The sequence below is a fragment of the Phodopus roborovskii genome, unplaced genomic scaffold (genome assembly GCF_943737965.1).
Source record: "Phodopus roborovskii unplaced genomic scaffold, PHOROB, whole genome shotgun sequence".
Classification (NCBI taxonomy): Eukaryota; Metazoa; Chordata; class Mammalia; order Rodentia; family Cricetidae; genus Phodopus; species Phodopus roborovskii.
This window is the reverse complement of record NW_026126482.1, coordinates 29731743-29750081: the sequence shown is the minus strand read 5'-3', so window position 1 is coordinate 29750081 and position 18339 is coordinate 29731743. Positions and strand designations below refer to the sequence as shown.

General features: G+C 42.4%; 1 protein-coding gene across 2 annotated transcripts in view; it reads left to right on the top strand.

Annotated features, from left to right (window-relative positions):
- The window catches only part of Dusp22 (dual specificity phosphatase 22), a 48230-nt gene that overhangs the window by 10415 nt on the left and 19476 nt on the right, over nucleotides 1-18339 (top strand). The window lies entirely within an intron of this gene.

Genomic DNA, 18339 nt, shown 5'->3' with positions numbered 1-18339 from the left:
TTTCTTCTGGACACAGTCTTTTAGGAATTTGCTCTGGTATCAGTCAGTGAAGTACATGTGACTAATGCATTTATAGGCAGAAACCATCAACATACAGATTCGTTTCAAATAAAAACCCCCTCTGGATCTGTAGTTACAGCCTTTAGGGTATGAAAATTATTCATCTGATTCTGCTCGGGCTATGGTTGGGAATTGCTTGTTTATTAAGTATTTCCTTATTGGGTTGCAGGGATGGTAAGTGCATGCTGTAAATAAAATGCTTGCATAAGGACTTGAGTTTTACCCCCTGAACTGATGTTAAAACTAGGCATGGTGTTATCTATGTGTAATCCTAGCACGGTGGAGGCTGAATGATCCCTGAAGCACACTGGCCAGCTAGCTAGCCTTGTTGGCAAGCCTCAGACTGGAGAGACCTTGCCTCAAGAAATGGTGAATGTCACCTGAGGATAAATACCTGAGGTTGTCATACCAACTCCATTTCCATGCTCAGACATGTGTACTAGCACATGCAGAAGTACACACACACACACACACACACACACACACACACACACATACACACACACACACACACACACACACACACACACACACACACACACACACACACACACACACACTCTGCTTGGTCTTAAGAACTTAAAGATTGCTTCAGCATTGAGGAGAGGTGAAAATGGTAATTGTTTTCAATCAGAAACTCGATATTGTTTGTAGGTGCTGAGGAAGTAATATTGAGCAATGAAAGGTTTCTCCCTTCCCCTGAGAAAAGAAACAGAACCCTGTCTTTCTGATGTAAAAATTTCAGAGTTTGTTTCATTTTTCGTTCTATGTATTTGACAGAGCACCTGCAGGAAGCAACTACTTTTAACTATTAATAGAAATGCTTTAAAAGTGTGCTCATTCCCTCACACAGCTTCTTCACATCAAAGATTTTAATTTTGTATTGATGAACTCAATAAACAAAATCTATATACATGTGTGTTATACGTTTAGCAGGTAGATTGAATGAACTGGAGTTTAGTTTGAATGCTTTTTAGTTTTAAGCTTGAGTTTTGCATTTTGAGCCCTTTAATATATATGAGTTAAATAATAACCATCATGTTTTCATTGGCAGGCATTTGCACATTCATTCATTCATTCATTCATTCATTGTGTGATAGAATCTCACTATGAATCTAGGCCTCAGTCTCCTAAGTGCAGGAATTACAGGCATGTGCCACCATTCCTACCAAAGTTTATTCATAGTGATTCTGTTTTTATTTCCTTTAACACTAAAGGTACTTTTGAGCTATCTTTGTCCAGCATTTCCTTTTGTGGTTTTGATTTACTTGGCTACTTCTGTTTATTCTGATACATGCTGTTATCTATATGTCTCCACGGCTGTTTGCATGCACATTCCTTTTTATGATGACATACTCACCAGGATGAGGTGCTATATTCACATGGCCAGTCTTGTGCTTTGACCATGGGGTTAGACTCCTGCAGGAACTTTGGACCTCTGGCCCTTTGTCCCTCTGGATTTCTCTTAAGTTTTGTTGGCTTCTGAAATGTGAAACAAGCCAGAACCAGAGTTAACTGGTGTCTAAAGTTTAAGGGAAAATGTTTCTGTTGCCCCTCTTCTCCCAAGTGTGGTTCAGAATGATAATGCATGAATGTAGTGAATACTGATACGGTCTAGCCTCTTTTCCCAGCCTTCAGTAATCACTGCTGTATGTTCACTTTCTGTGCAAGAGAAAGAGATCATATGGTACTTGTCTGTCTTCATCTATTCTCCTTTCCCTCAAAATGCCTATCTTAGACTTCTTTCCATTTCTGTAGTGTCTATACTGTGTGTTCTTGGCTGGGACATGAAATTTGTTCATCCATGACAGCGTTTGTTTGATGTTCAAAGTGTTTTTGGTCCTTGAACAGTCTTGAACCGGTGGGTAGGCAGCTACCTTTGTGGCAGCTTTCTTTGGTTCCAATGGTGTGCAACTTAGTCTGGAACACAGGGATGTAGATGCTGTACATTTTAAGCCCCATCCCAAAGTGAGAACCATGCCTTTGGTCACATGTGGCTCATTGGTATAGGAAAGTAGAACTGTGACAACAATGATTTCCTCATATCCAGAGTTTGTGGTGCCAGAGGCTCTTGCTAGTGTTACAGTCTCCCTCACATGGGCTGCTGTCACAGTTCCTCACTTGCCAGAAAATAATGATGCTGCTGAGGTCTCTATTGTAGAATCACTAACCTGTAATCACCTCAGAAGGATCAGTAAATTTCTCATTGACCCCTAAATGGCCCTTTAGCTGCCTTTGCTTGGCAGTGGAAGAATGAACCTATAGAAAGATCATGCATCTTCTTAATAGTTTAGTCCACAGAAGCTTTGCTATATTCAGAGTGGGTACATGGGGTTGAGGGAGAAGGTCACAGACTTCTTAGAGCCTACAGCAAAGTCATAGAAACTGAAGTTACATTCAGGGCAGAAATTCATGTTGTGAATAAGAAGAGGTAGCTATCCAGGTGTACATTCAGCCATTACCACCTCCTCTCTTGTTTGGTAACTACTGCACTCCTCTGCTGAGAACACAGAGACCTAACAGGCAGTGTATGTGGGCATTCAGGCTTAGCCCAAGCTGTGGAAACTGTAAGTCACATTTCTCCTAGCACAAGAATAGACTCCCCAACCCATTCATTTTAAATACACAGAGGTGTATAGATGTTTGGGTGCTCTGAAGTTCATGTTAGTAATGCCATAGCAGTGGGCCCAGCCTCAGTCCATGCATATGCAAAAATACTTGAAGCAATTCCAAAAGAGGGATTGCCTGTATTTGTAAAGAAATCTCATAAAGAAACAGAAACAAATGGTAGCAAATATCTATAATATTATCTCGCTTGTATAAAATTCAAAATTAGCATTATATGTCTAATCTAACACACACACACACACACACACACACACACACACACATATATATATATATGTCAATACACAGGTAAGGGTCTGAAAAGATCATACCACACTCCCAAGAATGGAAAATTGTTTTCTTTATGTTCTCTTGGCTTTCTCATTTACTTGTCCCTGTAAGAGCAGTGGTTCTCAATCTTCCTAATGCTGTGACTTTTTAATACAGTGCTTCATGTTGTGGTGACCTCCAATCATAAAATTATTTCATTGCTACTTCATACTTGAAGTTTTGCTACTGTTATGAATCATATTGTAAATATGTAATATGCAGGTGGTCTTAAGGTGACCTGTGATGGGAAGGAAAGGTTGATGATCCATGCTCTTAGTGCCTGTGATAACAACAGGTAGATTTTGTGTGCATATTGAGGCTTAACTTGAAAAGATTCTGTATTATCACTGTGTGTCGTGGACTCTTGTGTAACATGTGGCATCAAACATCCTTTGTGGTCTATGGCCAGCAGACACAAATAAAGTACATCATCTACTTCATGTTGTCTTAATCTTCAAAGGTAGAAGCTAGCTGTCTGTAATGATGGAGTGTGTTTCTACTAGAGTAACTGCATACAAGGTTGTGTTTATGTTCTTCTTTCAGGATTCACAGATTGACCAGTTGCTACAGCTTAAAACACTGGGCCAGAGCTCCTGTTTAGATGGCCACTATCTCCACCAACCTGGGTGATTTTATTTCTAATAGCATTACACAAGCACCAAACTACCTAACTCATAGTGAAGCCCAGTACCTTCAGAAATAAGCCACTGTTCACCCTGGGATTATTTTCTGGTTGATGATTGTTTCTAGCAGTCTTAGCTGGTTCTCACTTCTCTAGGAGAATTTCGAGATGTCATCTAAAAATCAGTGGCACCTATTATGTTCAGAGATTGCACGTCTTTCGTGTGTTAAAACACATTTGTTTGAAGTCAACCCCAGACTTAAATAGATATGACTCAAATAGAAATAATTACTGTAAGGATCGAAAACTGTCTAGTAATTGCTCTTGAATCCAGCTGTCTGAGTTTCTTGTGTGGGGGCAGCCAAGTACAGAAGAGATTGACTCCTATCTGCCTGCTGATCTCCTGCCAGCAGCTTATTTGCAGATGGAGCACTAGTATGATAAAACTGCATGGAGCAGAAGAAAGGTTGAAGACCCCTAATACCAGACTGATTCTTGTGGGGAGGAGATGATGTTTTTTAAGCCTCCAGAATGAAGGAGCTCCATGGCTGCCTCCTGGCAGTGTAGCCAGGCTTCCTGCAAACACCTTGCCCCTCTTCTTCAGACTTCTTCAGACTGTAATATTCCTGCTCACTAACCTGCCTTGTCTTGGGAGTGCAGATACAAAGAGAAATAAGAAGAGGTCCCACATTGATACAGGCACATAAATCTTCACAGTGATGCAGAGTTGCAAGTGTGTACCAGACACCCAGGAGGGTATGGTGGTTGGGAAGGAAGATTGTACCAACCAAATGGTGACAATTTTGTTTGGTCATAAAGGATTATCAGTTTTCTAGGTGGTAATGGTGAGGATGGTTGAGTTGGGGTGTGACTCCTAGTAAAAGAACAGTGCATGTAGTGACATGGGCATGCAAAGGCAGGGTGTGTCCTGGCCTGCATGAAAGACTCAGCAAAGCAGATTTTAAGGGTGGCAAGGCTGGAAAAGCAAACTCAGAGACAATCATTTGTTCATCAGGCCTAAGAGTCATGTGGGAATTAAAGACTTGCCCAAGATGTATGCACCACATCAAGTGATTCAGGCAGACTGCTTTTCCAGGTGTGTCAATAGAAATAGAATGGAAGGAAGGAAATACATGTCCTGGAGACCCTTGGGAGCTCTTGCCTTATTCCTAGATAGAAATAAGGGTTTGACTTGGAACACTAGGGAGTCATATTTGTTTTTTAGAAATAACAGATGAGATTGGATCTGGGACTCCCACAAAATGATACAGCAATGTTGAAATGAAAGGATGGGGAAAGATTCTGAAGGAAAATGATCCAAAAGAAGGAGGGACTAATGGTAGTTTCATTGGACAGACACATGATACCTATAAAAGCAAAGAGGTCACCAGGCGTTGGTGGCTCATGCCTTTAATCCCATCACTTGGGAGGCAGAGGCAGGTGGAACTCTATGAGTTCAAGGCAAGCCTGGCATGGTCTACAGAGCTAGTTTCAGGACAGGCTCCAAAGCAATACAGAGAAATCCTGTCTCAAACAACAACAACAACCCCCCCAAAAACAAAAAACAAAAAGCAAAGAGGTCAACTACATAAAGAACAAAAGGAATAATCCATCAGAAAGCTGTAACAACTATTAACCTATAGACACCTCATAAGCAACTTCAAAATTAGAAAGCCATTTCTCAGGTAGAGTGAGAACAAATTATTTAGTGTTTAGTTATGGGGTGGGACCAGGGAGGTGTCAGGTAGTTTACATAATAGCTTCATGGGGCAGACACTTGATGGATGTACACACCCTAGAGCTGTAGGTGACATTCTCCTGCTATATTCCAAAGTTGGTTAGAAATTCAGGTCCATTCATTGCTTCAGAGAGTGTGCAGGTTGAACACAAAAATTTGAACATCTTCTCTGTAAAATATGTAGCCACTTCATTGGTTCTGAATAAAACCATGCAAGAAAATACTAAGACAGTTTGACTGGGAAATCATGTTTGTTATATTATGGTGTTAGAAGCATCTCCGAGGATGTCATCAGTCACCAGATTGGCACTGTGAGTTAGTTGTATGTGTGTCATTCCTGTTAATCTCTTGTACATTCTAGTTTACCTCCATTCTTCTGGCTACAGTCTTTGGGTTCATTACAGGTGCACCACAAAACGTACTTTGACCCTGGTCCAGGTGTGGGGTTTACATTATTTTTAACGTTAGGCTGAGAGTCTCTAGTTCCTTTGTAGACCCTTATCCATGTGGCTATCACAGGCAACCAAAAGAGGAGGGGTTATGATACTTATAGAGCAACTGGGACAGGATTTAATGGCCATGTGATGTCTATGAAGGCGTTTAAAGGGGAAAACTGGCTCCATTTGGTAGAAGTAACCAGATAGCATCTACAGAGGGGAAGTGAGTCTCTGGCACAGCACAGTGTGTGGCTGGCACCCTGAGCACTGTGATCTGCAAGCCAGTGTCTATCCCACGGGGCTTCATGTGTTGCAAGCTCTTTAGGAGGAGACCTCGGAGTCTACAAGCACTTGAATGGCAAGTGGAAACTATTCAGTGGTAAAGAGCTAAGTCAGAGCTCAAGGTTACTTTGAACACCGTTAGTCTTCACCATAGGAAAGATGATTGTTTAAATGGTTCCAGGTTGGTTTAAGCAAATCTGCTGTTTTCAGGTTCTCTTAATATTTCATTGCTAGGTCGTGACACAGGTGGATCAGTGTCTGCCCACACCTGCAAGGGAAGTGATGCAATCTACTTAAAATTCTGAGTGTGAAGCAATAGTGCCTAACTGGTTCCTCAGTGTGGGCCAGACAAACAAGCTGTGTGCAGAGGGCTTTTGAAATGTTCTCCCCTCCCTGGAGCTCAACTACCTGGGATGTTCTGGGGACTTGTGAGTGTTGGGGAGGATGCCATCTACCTTTGGATATACATTGGGGCATTGCTTGTCTCCATTCAGATATTACCAGAACCACAGCAGATACATCCATTCTTGATCATAGACTAGGTGAATTGTTGATCACCTCTTAACCTCTTTGGTGAGAAAGAAAATAATGCAGGGTCAAAGTTATAAAGCCAAACTGTAGAAGGTTCATAGTGCTGGGCTCGCAGTGTTCCCAGTATCTTAAAACCTCTCTCTTTTAAAAAAAAAAAATTCCCTTTATTTTACATAGTGACCACAGTTTCCCCTCCCTCTTCTCCTGTTCCCTCCCCAGACTCCCATCTTTCCCCCTCCCCATCCACTTACTCCTCCTCCATCTCCATTCAGAAAGGGGCAGGCCTCCCATTGGCTTGAACATGGCATGGTACATCAAATTGAGGATAGACCCAAGGTCCTGCCCCTGTATAAAGGCTGGGCAAGGTAATCTAGAGTGGGAACAGGTTTCCAAAAGTCAGCTAAGTGCCAGAGATAGTTCCTGATCTCATTGCTAGGAGCCTTACAAACAAACCAAGCTATACAACTGTCACACACATGCAGAGGGCCTAGGTCAGTACCATGCAGGCTCCCTAACTGGGTGTCAGCTCTCCTAGTAACCTCTCTTTCTGTATTTCTTTTCCTCCTTCTCTCCTTCCTTTCATTCCTTCCTTCCATTTTTTTCTTTTGTCTTACTAAGGATTTAACACAGGACTTCTGCAAACTAGGCAAACACTCCACCACTAAATTATATCTTCAAAGCCTTTTCAGGCAGGGACTCATTAAATAGCCCAGGCTAGCCTTGGATTCGTTCTTGCCCAGTCAGGCCCTGAACTGGTTCCTGCCTCAGTCTTGCAAGTAGCTGCTGTTACTGACCTGCACCACCAGGTCTGGTTTGGAACTTCTTTTTCTTCCCCCAGACTTCCTTGCAGTTAAAGTGAGATGAGCCACAGCACCCTTGGTTCTTTTGACAAGAACCAGGACCAGCGCCAGAATAAGGAGGGCGTAGGTAAAACTAGCTGTCTTCCTTGTCTCTTAGTCATTCTGGGGTGAGGTAGCTTGAACAGAACCAAGCCCAGACATTGAGACTCCCACACTTTCATTGCTGGCATCATGTGGCAAATACAACTTAATTTCCCTAAATCAGAGTTCATTTCCAAGGAGACATCTTTGTGGTCCCAGGGGAAGGCAGTTACTTACTAAGGATGGTGAACTTCAACTGCATTGTGGGTGTGAATTCTACCCTCAAAAAAAGGTCTCATGGGTAACCCAGTATATGTGGATTTCCTGAGCATGTCTCTTTGTTTTGTTGTTCTATTAAACTGAGCTTCCCTGACTCTTCTGATGAAAATTGCTCTTCTAGCTTCTGCACAAACAATCATGTTAGAACCAGTGTCTCTGACTGGTCATTCTGAGACCCTGGTGATCCTCTGCCTCCTCTGGGGCCTCGGTGTTCTCTGACCTGGACTTCCCCAATGTGAACTCTGACCAAGGTGGCCCAGGGCTTCCATCTGTCCAGTGCTAGAGTATACAGCTGTTGAAATAAAAATAGCCCATCAAATTGCCCACAGTGGAAAGGGGTGTGGCAAAGCACTGCCCATCAAAGGGAGGTCCTAGGACACTGGTACCTGAGCTAAGAGATGAGATACCCTTCTAGCTGCTCCTATCATGTTGTAAACCTCAGGCAGTACCGTGACAGCCATGGCAGCATTGACATTTTCCACAGTGCAGAAAGATGCTGCTCCTTGTGTGGAGGAGCAATGACAGAATGCCATCCTCATCTTACTTCTCTAACTGCACCAATCCTGAATCCTTTCTACCTTGAAAGCTCCTTGCCCTGCTCATGTGATTCAGATACTTGCTAAATTTGGCCTCTACTTTTGGGAGCTTAAACCCCATCTTCAAGGAATTGCTTAGCCCTTAAGAGTACTTCCCAGTTTTGAGTCTGTTTACCTCCTTCTGAAACATGTCCAGAGTGTAACCCTCTGGAACACATGGGCTTAAGGGGGAAGCTATGTCCCATTGAGAGAGTTGAGGCTGGATGGGCAGATAATTCTCTTAGTGACACAGTTGCTGGTTCACTTCTTAGTCTGTGTGGTGCTGTTTGCTGATAGCTGAGCACATAGGTAGGACTACTATCAAGTGAGAGCCCCTAATCACATACCTTGTCTCAGCCATTTCTTGAGCACCTATTGTATACTGGCTTTGTACTTGTGGTCTTTCCTGTTTTGATCTCATTTCCTCATCCCCCCCCCCCCGGACTCAGTAGCAGAGTAAGGAAGAAAATGGAGTGCATCTATTGTTTAAGAAGGGTGCGGTTCTAAAACAGCACTATACTGAGTCAGATTCCATGGAATTGGAAAAGACAGTGAGCCTGGGAAATGAGCTTCATGTCATCTGAATAGGTGTACAAAAAGGGTCTGCCAGGACCAGGGCTCAGTGCACTTTTGTCTGTCAAGGCTTGGAGAGTAAGGGTTTGGTTTGAAGGTTCTCTCAAAGCTTCTCCACTGTGCTATGGGCGTGGAACAGAAATTGTATATAAGGAACAGGTTTGACTATGCTAGGCAAACACAGGCCTCTGTTTGCCCTCCTTGCCTTTACTGGTAGTGCCTAGGAGAAGTCCCTGTTACATTGGGCATGGCATGATTCCAGAGGCCAGCTGGCATGAAGTTTGAGCTCTGTTAACCCAGATTAATGGCTTCTGAGAATGTATGAATGGCTTTGCCTTATTCTTACCTTATACCTGTTTTAATTTTCCATTCTTTTTGAAATTAAAATGTAATCACATCATTTTCTCCTTCCCTTTTCTCCCTCCAATCCTTCTATAATCCTCCCTTTAAAATTCATGGACTCTATTTCTTTAGTTGTGATATATATATATATATATATGTGTGTGTGTGTGTGTGTGTGTGTGTGTGTGTGTGTGTGTGTGTATCTATATGTGTGTATTGATATTCCTTAATATAATTAAGTACATGCAACCTGTTCTCTCTCTCTCCCTTTAAAATTCATGGACTCTATTTCTTTAGTTGTGATATATATATATGTGTGTGTGTGTGTGTGTGTGTGTGTGTGTGTGTATTGATATTCCTTAATATAATTAAGTACATGCAACCTGTTCTCTCTCTCTCTCTCGGGCTGTTCCCTGGAGAAACCTATTTTTCCTGCTCTCAGCATTCTTTAGTTGCCTGTAATTCTTTGTCTGGAATTGATGCTCCATGAGATTTCCCTCTTCCATGTTATCATGACTATTGGTATCATCCTTGTATGTTCTCTAGGCAGCTATTGCAACAAATGGAAACCATTAATAGAGAAGCACAGCCCATCAAATGTAGAGAATGAGTGACCATGTGGTACCCAACATATCTGCAACACATCTGCACCTGAAGCTCAGGGTGGAAAGGTTATAAGAACCGTAGAAACAGGACATTTCTGTGAGATTCGGAGAAGCTAGGCCCATGAAGTCTCATTATATGTCTGCCTAAACTTTTAATGAGCATGTTCATCATATGCCCTGCTGAGACCATTGATTAGCATCTCCAGTAAAAGTTGAGGTCCAGGCCTTCTAAGATGAAGACATCAATCTAGCTGCATTGATTCTAGAGCCAGCTCCAAGTTTCATAGCCAGCTTAGGGACTATGTCTTTATGATGCATAAGTTTTAAATTCTGAAGATGTATCTACCTTTTGAAGCATCCTTTACTTCACATAAAGGTTTTTGCTGCTGATTTTCAAGGAGCAAGAGCTGAGAGACTAAGAAAATGACCACCATAAACACTGAGCCGAACTCCTGGAGTCCAGTTGTAGAGAGGGAGTAGTGATAAGAAAAGGGGTCAAGACCAGGCTACAGAAACCCACAGAGACAGCTGACCTGAACAAGGAGGAGCTCATGGACCCCCAGACTGATAGCTGGGAAACCCGCATTGGACCAACTCAGACCCCCTGAACATGAGTCTCAGTTAGAAGGCCTGGCCAGTCTATGGAACCTCTGACAGTGGAACCAGGTTGTATCCCTGGTGAACAAAAGGACTTTGGGAGCACATTCCCCATGGAGGGGTACTCCCTTAGCCTAGAGACAGGAAAGAGGGCCTAGACCTTATTCCCAATGACTTGACAGATTTTGATGATCGCTCCTGGAAGGCATCACCCTCCCTGTGCAGTGGGTGGGGAATGGGATGGGAGGGTGGTTGGGGGACATGGGAGGGAGGGAGAGGGAACTGGGATCGATATGTAAAATAAGAAAAAATAATATATATACATTTATATACACATACATACATACATACATACACACACACACACACACACACACACACACATACATACATACATACATACATACATTATGAATGAATAAAGTTTGGAACAAAGCAACCCAAGCCTGGCTTGCTGGGCTAAGGTGTCTGCATTCTGGGGTCTTGGAGACACAGTGCTGGAGTCTTTGTAAGCTGACTTGAGAGAAGCTTGCAAAAAGGTGCAGCAGTTGAAGTTCTGCTGAGGAAAGGCCATTGGGCGGATCCTACAGAGAAGGAATCATAGGGACTGTAAACCACTGAGTTCAGGGAAGGACTACAGGGACTTGGGAAATCCAGTGGCCCTGCGCAGACCAAGCTGGGGGTGGAGAGAGCATATTGTGATAGGATGGAGCTATGGACACACTACAGGACTTGAAGTTGGATCTTCTTCATTTTTCATATTCAGAGATGCTACTGAGTATTTTTTAAGGCAGGTTTGGACAGATTATAATGTATCTCTCAGAGAAATGATGTTTCCCTTAATTGTGTTCTCCTATTGATTGTTTTTTAAGCCACAATTTCATTCCCAACCACATGATTGGATGGCACTACTCTACTCTTCATGAAGGTACACTGCAGGATGCCTTGGATAGGAGCACATGTTACACTGGCCCCAGCTTTTCTGAGTCACAGCTGGTACATCAACTAACCCTCAGAGTGAAGCAAACCCAGAAGAGGTGGGCAGGTGGGGCGGCCCGGGTCTCCTTCATTGCCTTCCTATAATCCATTCTGCGTGAGCCAGAGGAAACCCCTTGTACTGAGGCCACTTTGCTCTTTCTTTGAAATACTTTGAACAAAAATAAACATCAGGATCCTCGTCTTGTCACTCTGACAAGTCAAATGTATGTCGCTTTTTGACTAACCTGAAAGCAGCAGCAGGTGTAGAGGCTTCTTATTTGCATCTTGGCTCACAAAATCAAGCCCAAGGCTAAATCTTACCACTCCACTCTGACCTTCCCACTTGCCCCAAGCCCCACCAAGGACCACAGTGTTCTTGGAAGTTGTTATTTCTAGTATATTGCCTAAATTTAGCATGCAGGAAGAATCAGTGGCAAATGTGTACTTTCAGAAAATATCTTTTCAGTTCATAATCTAGACTTAATACATGGGTTATAGAGTATCACTACAGGGCCGTGTTTGTCTGCATTGGTGATTTTCTTTAGTAGTTCCATTGACATATTTTTGCCATGATACTAGAAAATTTAAAAGGTAGTGACCAAAAATCTAGACCTTAACTATTCCTGACTTTCTATACTGACTTCTAATCCCTTGTCAATTGACACATGGAGTATTTCTAGATCATTCTTCCTGGGGATGTATCCTTGACTTGTACTTTTCACTTTAATACAACATAGTGTTTTCAACTGTTGTGGGTATGCAAATTCCCAGATTGAAGAAAGACATCAGTCAAAACTCATGGACCAGGCATTGAGTTTGGCTTTCACACACATGATAGAGGAACCAGTCTAGAGTGCCTCTTTGGAATAGACACCCTTGCAAAGAGAGACCTTATGAAGGAGTCTAAAGTGGTCTCACCTGGAATGTATATCTCATGGAAGTTTTAAGTCAGCATTTGTCATCTCTTGGATCTGTGGCCTCCAAGAATCCAGTTTTTCAAAGTTTTTCTTAACTTTCAGTTTAGATGAACTGCAGAAATACTCAGATCCACAGAGACAGAGGAGAGAATGGTTGTCTACAGGGGGTCACAATAGATAGGGAAGGAAAAGGAATTGGTGTATAATGGGATGCAAATCTGATTGGGGAAGAAGAGAACACTCCAGATAAGGATGGTGATGATTTAAAGCCATGAAGATGTTCACCTGGGAAAATAAATATGGTACCTTGTATAGTGGCTACATCTGTAGTCAGGGGCATTTAAAAGATGAGTTGGGGAATTCCCTTAAGTTCACAAGTTCAAGGCCAGCTCAGGTAGTATAGAGAGTCTCCACTTCAAACAAACTAAACCTGGTGGCACAGGCTTGTAACTATAGCTACTCCAGAGGCTAATCTTGGCAACTCAGTAGGACTCTGTCTCAAAAGAGGAAATAAAAGGAGGGCTAGGAATAATGATTTGGTAATGGGACATTTGTCAAACACATGCAAGGCCTTACCTTAATCTCTAGTTCTGCAAAGAAAGTAAAATAATTTTAAGGTAGTAAATTTGCATTATATGTGCTTATTTTACCATAATAGAAAAGAGTGTGGTGCCGATACTGGTGGTCAGGATGGGTTCCAGGTTCTTGGTTGCTAATCCAAAGGACTGAAAGTGAATGCTTACACAAGATTTGCAAAAAAGTAGAAGGAAATTATTTAGAGCTGAACACCAGAAAAGTTCATAATACACTGCAGGAGAGCAGGGCTGCATGGGTACAGATACTCAAGGGCTCCCTTTTGTGGAGTCAGAAAAACAACCTTGGTTACAACTTTGATTTGTAGTTTGGGTGGTTCTCCATTGAGTGATAATCTGTTTTTCAACTTGCATGTCCCCATATGCATCTGATTTTAATATATGATGCCCAATCCAATTTTGCATAGGCATAAGATGGTAAGTAGAGAATGCTCCCTGAAATTTTACTTAAGCGTACAAAGTTTTGCTTTACTATGTATATTCTTCATACTAGATACATTGGGAATGTACTTAACTAGAAACAGTCTAAATTTGATTGTATAAGAAGTAGAGTAATTTATATTACTGTTCAGAAGGAGTATGTACATGTAGCCCTTTGTAGGTAGGGTTCCAATGTTGCTAGGTACATTATTCAGAGAAGGCTGTGTGTATATAATACATACAGATAAGAAATCTAGGCTGCCCAGTGCAATACTAGAGAGTGGAGGTGTATATAAACCAAACCAAGTAGTGCCCCAGATTACTAAACTTTTTCCTTGCCTGCCAGTTCTGTGGATTGTTTTTACCAGTGGAACACACCTTTGCTATATGCTTTTGGTGTTTTGAGACAGAGTCTCATGTAGCTTAGGCTAGCCTCATACCAGCTAGATAGCTGAAAAATGGCTTTGAACTCTTATCCTTCTGCTTCTGTCCCCCAAGTGCTAAGATCAAAAGCATGCACCAGGGCACCCATCTGGTTTTGTGGGTTTCCTAGCAGTACATAAAGTCGTGATGTGGCTTCTGATCTAGTGAGGTCAGTCCAAATTTTAATTTTGCTTTTAATTTTATTTTTTCTTCCTGGGAGTGAAGAATTGGTAATTAGGCCTATGGTAAAATTAGTTCTTGGTAGGGATACAGGCTTATTCTATCCTTGTTTCATTAGGACTTGTATGTTTGGACCTGGAAATCTGAATGGATTGTTCATCAAAGAAAAGATGCAGTCTTTGTAGGAGGAAACCCATTGGTTCACCCATCCTGTCTCTAGTACTAATCTCTAATAGTGACCCTTTTCTGGCAGCTAAAATAACTTTTCCATTGTGTGGATTTCTAGCTCCTTCCAGAACTTACTCTCTTCCATTTGTTTTTAATACTTCTACAAGGTTCAGTTGTGTTCTTTTTTTTTTTTAAACACAGGTACATAGTATTTGTACATATTTTTGCCATGTGTATATAAAGTACAGTAATCAAGTCAGCAGCTTGTGTCACCTTCTCTCTCTGCTGTTGCCACCTCTGCTTCCCTGCCTTATTCTGAGATAGTTGTCACCAACATCCCTTTTGCCATTGCCAGTCATCTCCACATCCCTCCCTCCCCATGACGGTCCCTGTTCTAACATCTGCTAGGCCACCCATGTGAGTACAGCTTTAGGTCCTGTATGTAAGGAAGATTCTATGTACAGTCTGTAATGTCCTCAGGCCTGGCCATGCTGCTGTGAATGTGAGACACAGTTCTGTTCATAAGTACTCTACCTTAGCTTCCATTCGAGAAAAAGAATGACTGTGCACAGCTGGATTCTCAGCAGACTTCCTATGTCTGGGCATGTGGGGGTAGTTTTAGAAATTACACTTGAAACAAGCAAGTTTGACCTCTTTCCTGGTTTTGTGATCAGAAGCTTGGTCCCCTCTTCTCAGATATGTGCCTGTCTGTGATTGTAAGTGTAATTTTTAGTTTCAGTCCAAAGAAAGGCAAAAACCTACCTTCAGTGGTTATTATACTTGCTGAAACAGAAAACTGAAAAATTGTGGAACTTTTGAGAATGTGACAGTCTGCCTTATTCAGATCAAGCCTCTAGTGTGCTTTCTGAACTTTCTTCTTCCCCAGTGATATCTGTTGATGTCATTTCTCTCTGAACTTTCTTCTTGACCCAGTGTTGTCTATTGACGTAATTTCAAAACCCAAATACAAGAATTTCAGCAGGAAGCTCCTCTGGGCAGATCCCTCATGACTTTTGTACTCCTGTCCTGTGTTTTCTGGCTTTTGCTCCATGTGGTTCCTGGAGTGGTGAACACCTAGCATGTGCAGTCGCCTGCTGTGGGCACTGAGAGTCTGCACCTGCCCTCATCTCCATTATGGTGCCACCCCATCGGTTCACCTGGTTATGTTGGGCCTCTCAGAAGGCCACACAGGACAAAGACATGAGCTCTCCCTATGTTCCTATAGCAACTGGGACTCCTAAAGCATAGGCAAGTCACTAACAATTTGTGTGTTTCAAGGCAACATGAAACTGACTGCTCTGTGATTTGAAAAGTTGTGACTTGATATTTAATAGCTCCATAAATGTTAACTGGCTTCCCACCAGCCCACTATTCTGAAACACTATAGGAAGTGCTCAATTTTTATTTTCCTTTATTTTGTGGGAATTTTATTTCAAGGAACAGAAAATCAAGTTTATTTTTATATGTTTCAAAATATTAGAGGGAATATGAGGCAGAAAATATATATAGCAAACGCTATACTCCTGGAAACACTGTTGCTAATTTTACTACTGATACATTTTTCAGATATGGAAGTTTTTACGTCCTTTTTTTAACTCCTTTTTTGCTATGCTTTCCATAATGCAAGTAAACATACCCTACTCCTCATATGTCCCTCTGCAAAGCTTTCCAGAGCACAGTTCTCTGTATAGATCAGAGAGAGGAAACGTCTATTCTACACATTAGTGCAAGGGTGATTTTAAGTCAGCCCAGTGTTCTGGTGGCACAGGGGTCTTAGTGCTGCTTTCTGAATTAGTAACTAACTGTTAAAAGCTGTGCACATGTGCAGGCATCTGACACCTTTTTTAGGTAGCTGTAGTTCTGCCTTCTGTGGCCTCAAAGATATCGGTGCTTTGTTAATGACTAAGTCATGATAAATAGATGGTCTTGGGGGCGAGCAGCTAAGCCTTTTTGACAGTTTTGACTCCTTCCATGACTGGATTTGCATATTTCTTATTGTAGGTCATAGTGAAGTGGTTTGTGTTCTGTTTGAGTGTCACTAGAGCATATGTAGAAAATGTGCCCTTTGCATGGCCCAAAACCCAGCTCTCCCCCTTCCCTGATGGCACTTAAAAGCACATACACACACCCGGTACTCTTCTCATGCCACCATCTTTATGGAGCTGATTAGCACTTTTCCTCAGCACTCAGACTTTGAGTGAATGCCAGGCATCATTCCAGGAAGTTAACTGTTCTTGTGGTTATGCACACAGTCTTTGATGTTGCATTGTCTTGTCTTTTTCTGTTGTGCTTTAATAGCACAGGGTACTCAAATGCAGTTCAGAGCCACATGTTCATCTTTACAAGATGCCTGAGATGGAAGCTGAAGCTGCCACCTGTCCATCTGAGCGTGAGGGCAAGAAGTCTGGACCGGCAGCATGTTACTTCCTTATTCTTGTGGCTCACACACAGAGAATGCCTTCCACCTGCTTCCTATGGCTGATAGGTTTTCCTGAGTGCTGGGCAGGTTCTACTCTGTGGGCCCAAGCTTATTCCTTCTGTGCATCGGGTAGCACAGAGGTGAGTGTGGCCCTGTGTGGCATAGCCTAAAGGAAGCACAGTGGTTCCCATTCCTGCCATAACAGGTGTTCAGGGCATGTGCTCTTAGTAAGCAATGCGCTATTTTGCCTAACCTCTTCCCATTCTCTTCATTCTCTATTTTTATTTATCTTCCCAGTACATAGGCTAGACTGACTTTAGCTTCTACTGGAATGTGGTGGCTGCCCGTCACATAAGGGAGATGTAGGTGTTTCTGTGCTGTCCTGAGTGTCCACTTAGCGTTTTGTCTGTTTGGAGTTGCCAGGTTGAGGTGGTGGTAGCACACTTGAGAATCCTGACCTCTGGAAGCATGCCCTGCCATGAGGACAGAGGGAGTATGTGGGAAGGATTTCACAAGCTTTGGGCCTAACCACCTAACTGTCAGATCTCACTCAAGAGTCCCTCCCCCCCAAAAAAGAGGCACTCCCATGGCAGCTATAGGAAGCAATGGTCCTGTGGATTTAACAACAGGCTTGTTCATCTTAGTGAAGAGAGGAGGGAAAGGACTGTTTGGCAGAAGTTCTTCCTTTTCTAGTGTCTTACCCTTCAAATTGAACTCTCATATGCCACCAGATTTGGATTTAAAATAACTAGTTCACGTTCCCAGCATAGCACAGCTTCCAGAGCTCAGGAACCCTGAAGGGAAGCAGAAGGAGCTGGCTGGCAAGTGTAATCATACAAGAGAGAGCCCACGTCCTCCCTTCCCTTTCCTGCCAGCAGATAGATCCTCTACTCTTTGCAAAGTCCATTTGCTCTTGGGAGAAATGTTCCTATTTAGATAAACAGAGGTAAAACTCGTCTTCCCAAAGACTCAGAAACCTATATAGAAAGATACAATACTGCCATATGTAATTATTTTCTGTCAAATCTTGGTTAAATAATTTGGCTCTTTTTTTCAGTTTGAAAAGCTGCACAGAAATGATAAGGGAAATATGATTTTTACTTTTGAGTTCTTTTCTCATGATGTTGTCCCCCAATAATGGCAAATGGCAAGGAAGAGTGTTGTACTATTCAGATATTTATTTGCTGACCACATATCACATTCTGAGCCAGCTTCAGCAGAAAGGGGAAGATTAAGAGGCAGTTGGAGGCTTAGAGTTTGCTCATAGGAGCTGAAGAAATGGGTTCTGTGCTCAAGTCCCAGGACCAGCTCATCTTTCTCATTATACAACTGTCCATTGTGTTCTGCCTCCACCTGCACCAGCAAAGCATGAGCTGTCATGCTGTTCCTTCCACTAGTTCAGAACTTGCCTTCTGTAAGCTTACCAGAACTAGAAGGTCCTGAGCCTGCACCCAAGCATTGGAGTGGGTAGGCAAGATCCATGTACTGTAGCTGTCTAGTTACAGCTTCAGTGACCCTCCAGGGTGACCAGATCAACACTGAAAGTTACAGAAAGACTTCAAGTAAATCTAAAATGCAGGTTGCTTTGTAATTTCCTCTCCCAGGGAACTTGGCTACATCTGTATCATCATTGTGAATCAAGCTGACCTCTCACACTAATTAGTACTCTCTGGCTGTCCAAGGCATAGTGACAAGATTCTATGATGTTTGGCAGATATAAGAAAGTTCACGAATGGTTCGTCTATCCTTTACCACATTCCATTGCCAAGATCTGTGTGCGGT